General features: G+C 32.4%; 1 pseudogene; it reads left to right on the top strand.

Moving 5' to 3' along the window:
* Nucleotides 1-504: 504 nt before the first annotated feature.
* LOC146529999 (protein GVQW3 pseudogene) lies at nt 505-906 on the top strand (annotated as a pseudogene).
* Nucleotides 907-9,966: the final 9,060 nt, after the last annotated feature.

The raw sequence follows: 9,966 nt of genomic DNA on the forward strand, positions 1-9,966 counted from the left end.
TATTGTTCATATTCCTACCCCTTAAAAATCTTGTCAAATGCGAGTCGGACGTATATACCAAAGGTTCCATTTTGGTACGGAAATCTCAATCTCCGGATGATAATTGTGTCAACGGGAAGTATAATTCAAAAGTTAACAAACTTAAGATTGCAGACGTACGCACTCACTCATTTTATATGAAATGGACTGCAATTTTAAGATTTAATGATTTTTTAGTATGAAATATAATATACGAGGTGTGTTCAAAAAGTAAGATGACTTTTCAAATTTGGCGGGCAACGTACTTTCGATTATCGATTTTTTTAATTTGTTATGTTGGTACATTCTGCCCGAACATCTGTACCAAGTTTCAAGTGTATAGCATTTTTTGTTTGGTTGGGAGAGGCGTAAAGGTTATAAGTGTTTTGCGTGCTCGGCGATTTCTTGCTATCGAAAAATATGGATCAAAGGATTTGCATCAAATTTTGTGTAAAAAATAAAATAAAGTGCTCCGAAACACTTAAAATGTTGACAGTGGCATACGGTGAAACTGTTCTGAGTAAAAAAAATGTTTACAAGTGGTACAAACTCTTCCAAGATGGCCGAGAAGATGCCAATGACGAGCCTCGCTCTGGACGCCCAAGCACGTCAACAACTGATGAAAACGTTCAAGCAGTGAAGAAAATTGTTCTGGAAAATCGTCGAATCACTATCAGAGAAGTTGCTGAGGATGTTGGTATATCGCTTGGCTCGTGCCATGAATTTTTTTCTAACGTTTTGGGCATGAGACGTGTGTCAGCGAAGTTTGTTCCGAAATTGCTAAAATGCCCCTGCTCACTCATCTTTGCTGGTGAGAGATTTTTTGGCCAAAAACAACACCACAATCATGCCTCAGCCACCATATTCACCGGATTTGGCCCCATGTGACTTTTTCTTGTTCCCAAAACTAAAGAGACCTATGAAAGGACGGAGATTTGCAACGATTGAAGAGAAGAAAAGAAAAAAAAGAAAAAGAAAAGTGCTTATGAGAAGTGCTTTGACGATTGGAAAAACCGTTGGCATAAGTGTATTGTATCTGAGGATTACTTTGAAGGGGACAACATAAATATTGATAAATAAATAAATATTTTTTCTTAAAAATACAAAGTCACCTTACTTTTTGAACACACCTCGTATGTAAATTTTCACTTTCTAAATCATATCTAAATAAATGGTTATAATGATTCTAGGATACACTTAGTCATAACTAAACCAAATTCTTCAAATTTATTTAGAGAATTCTTTCCAATGTAGAGGAAGTCGCCTACAGCTAGCCTTAAAATAAAACTAAAAGCATTTTCATTTCTAAGCCTATCATATTGAATGTATCGAATTTAAATGGCTGAAGTTCACTTTTATCAAACAACATACAAAATCATTGATGTTCCGAGCGAGCGACGTTAGGGAAAGCTCGTATTCTTCTTTCTAATCCCGCGGATCCCGCGCCTGTAATCCTGCAGCAAGCGGGACTGGAAAAGGAAAATGATATGGAATCCAGCAATACTGAGATTGGAAATCCTACCTCGTATATGGATCAGTATAAAAACATTCTACTTATATATTTTATCATATTTTGTCAAAGCAAACTCACAGTATGTTTAACGAGGAGCCGCACACATTTTATAACAGGTACATTTTGAATACATAGTTATACTTGCCTTTCCAAGGCTAATTTTGTTGTCTAATTAATTTAGTGCTTAATCTATATATATAAAAGGACTTGTCCTCACTGACTGAGGTAAGACGCGCGCACAGCCTTAACCGCTGATGGTAGAAACGTTAAATTTGGACAAAAGTTTACTTTTGTAATCTGGACATCCACTAAGAAGGGATTTTGAAAAATTTTAACCCTAAAGGGGTCAAATAGGGGTTCAAAGTTTGTATGGAAAAAATTTAAATCTTTATCGATTTTTATAAAATTTGAAATTTAGATTTTTAAAAGTATTTAATTGAACACGTGTTTCATCGTTTTCTAGAATTCTCCCCCTAAGGGCAAATAAGGGGTTGAAAGTTTGTATGGAAAAATTCTTAAATCGCCACCGATTTTTATAAAATTTGAAATTTAGACTCTTAAAAATATTTCATTGAACATGTTTCATGGGTTATTAGAATTCATCCCTAAATACGCAAGCGAAGCTGCGCGCGTCCGCTAGAATACTGTCACGACCACATAAGAAAAATGAATTTTAGTACATTACCTGTAGCTAATACAAGAAATAACGAGGAATGAGTTTCTTTTGTTATTTATACATACATTTATGTTTATTCTTACCGAGCTATCATTTGAATAATATGTAAACAATGAGGGATGGAATATCCCGCGGTGAGGCTGAGGTTCACTGACAGCATCGTCTACCAGACGGCTACGACGAGTCACTGACATTAGTTATTTATAGTCATTTCTTTGCAATAACTTGTAGTTGCTTAATATAGCAATACTATTTACAAGTGGCAAACTGACATCCTATTGATAGATGTAGCCCTTTGCTTGCTAAGGATAATTAATCTTTGTATAACTGTGTCGCCTTGTGTCACTTATAGAGAGGTATGTATTGCATAAAATTATCTTAAAAGTAGCTATTATAAGAGAAGCTAGGCATTTTGTGTTGCAATGTTATTGTAATACTTATCAAAAATTAAATGTATATTTTTTTTATATTAGTATTTATTCATTTGAGCTTATGCTTCAGATAAAATTCAAATCTACTTTTCTTATATTTTTTTAAATATATACGCTTAAGACGTACGTATGTATGTGCTCGTGTTCATCATCTAAATATATTTTAGGGGTCAGGGCCTCTACCTACCAAATGTAGTTAGGGCAAAAAAATGCTCGTATATATTCAAAACAATCGCTAAGAGCCACTGGTTGCTAGCTGGCAACCGAACAACGGTTTCGGAATCCTGAAAATGAAGTAAGTAAATCAAATAATAATCAACAATTTATTATTAAATTTGTAATAAGTATATAATTATTACATATAGAACATACTTTTTTATATTGCTATTTTTAGCAATCGCTCATATTTATTATTATAATTACTTAAGAGTGAATATAAAACAGTTCTACAAAATAGTTTCATATTACTATTCTATATTGTTTCACAGGATTGTCTTAGTATCTACGCTTAGTATTAAGACATTTAGGTACCTGTATGTAGGTAATTGTCTGCTTCTCTGGTGAAATCTGCCATATCTTTTTTGTTTTTAGGGTTGTATACATTAAAAGGAAAAGAATAGAACCCTCATATGACCACTTTGCTGTCCGTCTGTCGCGACCGCTTATCTCCAGATTAAATGAGGATAAAAAGTTGAAACTAATATCAAATAATTAGGTTTGCACCTTGGAGCACAGAAAACAATCAAGATTGTAAATCAACATAATGGAAAGATGAGCATTTATGCATAACTTTTCTGCATTTTGAATATTAATAAAAATCTATTAGTTGTTTCCCCTGGCGCTACAGTTATGAAATTTGGGACACAGTAAGAACATGCACAGCACAAGAAAAAGTCCGCAAAATAGTTTTTTTTATTTATATTACATATATACTACTATTAAAAAAATATAATCATACTACTATTAGAAATTTATAATTGCAGTTCAATTTACACAAAATGAGTGCACACTTAAGTTTGTCAACTTTTATATGTAGTAGGTACTTCTCGTTTATCTTACCCTCAAATTGGTACGGAACTTTCCGTAGAAGAGTCCGACTCGCACTTGAACAGTTTTTTTTTGTTAAGGCTCAATGTCTGTGTGTGCTTTTTATGAAGAATAAGATGCGTTTTATTTGTATGCAGGTAGTCTCTTTTAACAATTTCTTAGAATGAAGTGTTCACTTTACTCAGAGTTCTAAATTTAAATTATTTATTATAAAGTTGTTACTATCCAATTATTAAAACGAATTTTAATTTTGCAACGTTGCAGTTAAATTATAATTTGGTGTAATTTGTGATCGATCACAAGCTTGATTTTTATTAGCTTATCTTCTTATATTCAATACTTGTAATTCTGTAGAGCCAATTACAGTAGAAATACACAAAATACATTTTTTTTATTTAATTTTAGATTAGTAACAAAGGCCAGTGTACAGAATTTGAAAATTATATTTGCAAAATAATTAGTCTCATTATTATCATTTATTGGTATGTTCCTCAATTTAATTAGCGTAGATAACCAGTGACGGCTGAGGTCGGGGCCGGCAGACCCTTACGGGGATCTCTGTCAAAAATCTTAACTAATCAATTTATCAATATAATTACATTGCTTTGCTTTATAGCATATAAAACCTATAAAAGATAATTTTACTTAAATGCATCTATATACAATGTTGTTGTTTTTATTATAGCTAAGATTTCAAGTTTCCTGCCACGCGCCACCGAACTGTGGAATGGCCTATCCGCGGCAGTGTTTCCAGGTCGGTACGATATGAGTACCTTCAAAGGCCGGCAACGCACCTATAGCTCCTGTGGTATTGCACGGGGTCGTGGGCGGCGGTGATCACCATCAGGTGACCCGAACGCTCGTTTGCCTTGTCCTTTTTTCCATAAAAAAAAAGTGAGCAATGGCATTGATTTAAATCTAGATTTAGGGTAATCATACCTAATAGTGATGGACGGTTATGATCTGAATGCAGCTTTGATGCGATAAGAAAATTCCTAAAGTTGTATAAATTTTGCTCTAAATTGGACGAACAAGATTCTATTTACAGCAATGGATCTAATATTGTCGTTGGTTTGATGTTCCCAATCTAGAACGCAGCAAGGCCAGTTATCGGCATTGTTTTGTTCAGCTATTAACATCTAATGAACAACGCCTCATTAACTGCAACTAAGTGATTGAAATAGCTTTTAGTGAGTGACCTATGACCTGATACGCACCTATCTAGATTGTAGCTACGTCTCTTCCTTTTTAGCTTATCTAAAGTGCTACGTCTATTATGTCTGCGGTAACTTCTAGTAGCTACTGACGTTTGAATTAAATACATTGTTAACCTTATTAATCTATACTTATAATAAAATCGTAAGAGGATCGGTGTCTGTACTTGGAAGATATTTAAAACAAAATGTTATTGGGAACCTTTATTAACGTAGTAGAACCCAAAACAATGATTTTTTAATTTTTTGTCTGTGTGTCTGTGCGTTTGTTATCGCTAATCTCAGAATCGACTTAACCGATTTAGATGCGGTTTTCACTATTGGATTCTGGCAAGCTTCCGAAAATATATAGGGTTTATTTTATTACAATCGGTTCATAAATAAAAAAGTTATGTCAATTAAAAAGTATTTAGTTCGACAAATTTGCTAATTGTCGTAACAGTTATTTTATATAACAGTTTGACTGAATTGATTGAATCTTTAATTTTCAATTTATTTATTAATATTTCTATGGAACCCATATCAATTTCAGGATTGCAGGTCAATGGGAATCATAGCTTACAAAAGTTGACAAACTCAAATTTGCATGAGTGATACTATGCCCACAAATATTAAAATAATAATTATATAAAAAGAACCCAACAATAGTTATTGTATACTTATTCAACGAAACTATACTTCATTATATTTCGACGATTTTTTGTATATTGTGACATTAAGGCGTAGATTGTCGCTTGAGACGAATAGATTGACATAAGAGTGATGAAAATCAGTCAATTCGTTTGGTCTCTACAACGCTACGTAGAAACAAACATACAGTTAGGTAATAAAACATTTTTCATGGGCCTTAAAAATAATTATACAAGTGTTTGGTTATATAAATTTATTACTCAAAATTATCATGTTTGGATTCTGATATCTTTATCATTTTCTTAATTGATGTTTTATCTATTAATATTTTAGTTTATATAAACTTTCTAATCATCCATTTCAATTGTCGATAAGAGATATTATATACATACCTACATGTAGAAAAAAAGATGGTATATGTAGGTACCTACGCTTAAAAAATTAATTAATCAAATATTTTTTTCAATAATTAAGAATAGTATAGGCATCAGTAAAACTATTTATTAGATTAAAAAGGCACTACTGTGAGAACCAAAGAAATACACATAGACGTAAGTGGTAATTTCCTGAGGTATATTAATGAAAATATTTTTTAATGAATCAAGTTCCTTTGGAATGCATCCATCGTGTAAATTTATTAGAGACTCCCAAGAAAGGAAAGTTTACGACTGTAAGCGAGCAAATGGACTAAACTCTAGAAGAAGTTTGTTATTTACGTAACTAAAAACAGAAATCTGCGAAATTGCCCGTTGAGATGAGACTCTTACATTTACGAGTCGGTTTCGTTTACAGGGCTCTATTCATGATTATGCCTTTAAACTGCTATCAAAGCCAGTCTTTAGTGCTTTAGCGCTGTAAGCTTGTATCGTATTTGTGAGAATGCGAGTGCTTTTATTACCTTTAGTGACTGTACTTAAAAGCTACTTATATACTCCGTCCGACGTCTGCGTAATATTTCTTAATCTATTTGTGACCGAGTACAGAAGATGTACAAGTAAATTGGTTGTTACTTTTCAAATGTTAAAGGGTAATATAATGGTTAGTATAATACCTCAACAATGTCTAAATGATAAGGATTTTGATTACCAAATTAAAAATTAGGCATAGGTAAGAAAAACATATGTTTTTAAACCTGATCAATTTATTGTTTTAGTGAGAAAATTTACTATTCTTTTACTATTTCAGTAATGGCGGACAACAAATAATATATTATTGTCTCGTAAAGTCTACATTTACGTTATATTTTGTTTACTGCGAAGAAGCTAAAGGATGTTAAACTGACTCTGGTGCTATATTTACTGCGAGTTCTAGTTCACTATCTGATGAGCAGTAGGTACAACAACAGGCAATAAAATATTCATTACTCATGTGTCACAGCGGCATCCTCAATAGTGGGTACGATGTGAAGTTTACAAGTAACACATGCATTGTATTTATCCTTATTCTATCTTTATCCTATACTATTGCTTAATAAACTATATTTGTGATTTCAATTTCGATTCTTTGAGTTCAGTAGTGAAGCAGTGGCACAAGCATATGATTCTTAACGCGACGGTTGCAGGTTCGATTCCCAAAGCAAAGCTTAACGTTGAATTCCGCCACACATAACGCACCTCGCCAGATAATGGCGAATGGTGTGTCTTAACACTAGGTTCTCTCTGCCTACCCTGCTGTGAGCGTGATATAACGTGAAGCTTAAAAAAAAAAAAACTTCGATTCATTTGCACACATTTCACATTTCACATTTTAAGCATAGTTTACCTTAAATTTAAAATCTATTGTTCATATTATTAATAATTATAGATTTTTATGGTAAATAAATACACTGCTTTACCGCACCGATAAAAAGTCACTTTTAGTATAAGTTTAGACCTTTATTAATGCTATAAATAAAACACGCATAGCTGAGGTACTATTAAATAATTCCAACTTTGTAGTAGGTATGTCAAATATTTATGAAATGTTTTATTGATTAAATTCTCTATAATTAAATTATTATCTCTATTTAATTTATAGGTTTTATATTAAAAATTATAATTTAATAACTAAGTATTAAATGTGACTTTGAGTGATAATAAGTGAAATAAAATTATAATTACTAATTCATAGTTAAATACATTCATTACATAAACATTTATATGAAACTACCATTTTAATATTACCTATTAAGTGAAAATTGTCTAGGTAAATATTTTAAAATATGACTAGGTATTATTTTTTCAGCGTCCGCATAAAGCAGAATAGGCATATGTTATCTAGTGTTAAGATAACCCGTTCCCCACTATCCGCCGATTTTTGAGTGGTGAGTGGCGTAATTCAACGCCGCACTTTGCCTAATTACCGGATACCCTTAGTACCCACAATACCCTCAGATTATCATTAATTTTCTTAAATATCATCAAAAAATCGTCGTCCACACTGTTCTCGCGCATATCAAAACATCCACACCAACCAAATAGAATAATAGACATCTATTATGTAATACGCAATTGCATATTGTTAACAGTGAGATGCAATTGCAGTAGTGTAGGGATGTAGGACGAATAGTACCTAGTCAAATGGGATATAAATAGAGCGCAGACGCGGACCGCGGTGGGTAAGAAGTCGACCTGGTTACTCTGGTCCCCTGTCCTGCGCTGCTATCACACGAGCATCACGTGGCGATGGCGACGCTAGTAAACAAACAGGCGTCGTTGTCGTTCGGTTAACGGATATTTTTATACGGCCGTGGCTTTTCCATTCTGGTGTATAAATATCTTTTTTTTTTCTCTTTTTTTTTTAAAAAGTAGAGTCGGATGAGTATTCTGTATTAGTAGGAGAGATTTTAAGTATTTTTTTTATGTTAACTTAATCTGATATACGTTGTAATTACAAACTTACAACAAATAGAGATTAACGAATAATGAGAGAGATTTTAACGACTAATGAAATACAATGATCCGAAAAATGTAACGAATTTATTATTCTTCCTCTATATTCTTAAAATAATTAAGCAATTTGCAACTGTTTAATCAAACTTAAAATTACTTTCCGCCTGGATCAAGACATTGCCTGATACAAAACAGTGCGTACGGCGTCGTAATAGCTTACACGAGTATATAATGATTTTTTACTCTCCACGTATTCCTTATATTTAGCATTTCACCTCTTTTTTATAGATAAACTTTTAAAATTAAATATAACGATAAGGTCAGCAATATCTGTCCAAAAAAAATTAATTAGATACGATATAATTAAACTATAAGCAAACTTTTAAAATAGCTTTTTTCATATTTTTATTTAAATGCTAAAATAAAATGATAATAATTTTAGTATCTTTAATGATAAAATATTTATATAGTTTACATTTTTATAAATAGATAATTTAGTTTTTTTTTTCATTTTGAGATAACCCAAAGTTCCAGCGCGCTTACACTGCGCAATGGCAGCCTAATTTTATTCTTTATAAAAAAGCCAATTATATTTTTTAAATAGAAATACCCGAACCGAATGTACTGGGCGCCAAAATCGAATAATTCGACCGAATACGATTATTGAAAAAGATGCCGATTACACCGAATACCAAACGAATATTTGGCGCATCTCTAAAAAAACGTATACCCAGTGTTTCTATAAAATATAACATATGCAAAGTATATAGCTATACCTGTGTATAATATAATACATTAAATATAATTCTTACAACTCATAATTTATTTAATTTTTCTTAAGTATTAGGTACTATGTTAGAATTGGGAAAGTGGATTATAAGAAAATGCTTGAATGTCGAAATGTAAACAAGTAATTAGTAAATTGTGATAAACCTAATCTATACACGTGGTAATGCATTTTGACCTTAAGAAATCATAAATTTTCCATTCGGTCCATCGCGTGTACCGCTTGTTGCCTACCTCGTATGAAGTCGTTACGTACAAGTATCGGATTGAGAGCAATAAAAGTACGTTAGCAACTATTTTTATATTAAGAAACAAAACGTCGGATCGTTTCCCATTATATAAATGAGACATTGAGAAACATCCAGCAAAAATAATGGATTTACAATGTAGCGATGTTTATGCACAAGTTTATATGTAAATAGATACTTTAAAATTTAAATGAATACTTAACAGTAAGTACTTACTGGATTAGATTAGCTGCAATCTTTTATTTTCATTCTGCAATTACGTTCTTCTAGACGCACTATCCTCACGCACTTGCCAGTATTCTGACATGTTGCAGATGATCATTCAGCCTAAGTAAATGTATATTTATATACCTACTCTTTCATTGGCGTTCAGTTCCGTGAACGTCAACCAACGTAATGTTTTAAAAACCGGTCAAGCGCGAGTCGGGCTCGCAGAGGGTTCTGTAAAAAATTGGAGCTTTTCTGAAATTCAAACCTTTCAAGCAAGCAGAGCTCTTTTATTTGATACTTCACTTGAACTAGCGGCTTTAATA

Source organism: Heliconius melpomene, chromosome 17, assembly GCF_056956725.1.
Source record: "Heliconius melpomene rosina isolate 202511_hmr_F chromosome 17, ASM5695672v1, whole genome shotgun sequence".
NCBI lineage: Eukaryota > Metazoa > Arthropoda > Insecta > Lepidoptera > Nymphalidae > Heliconius > Heliconius melpomene.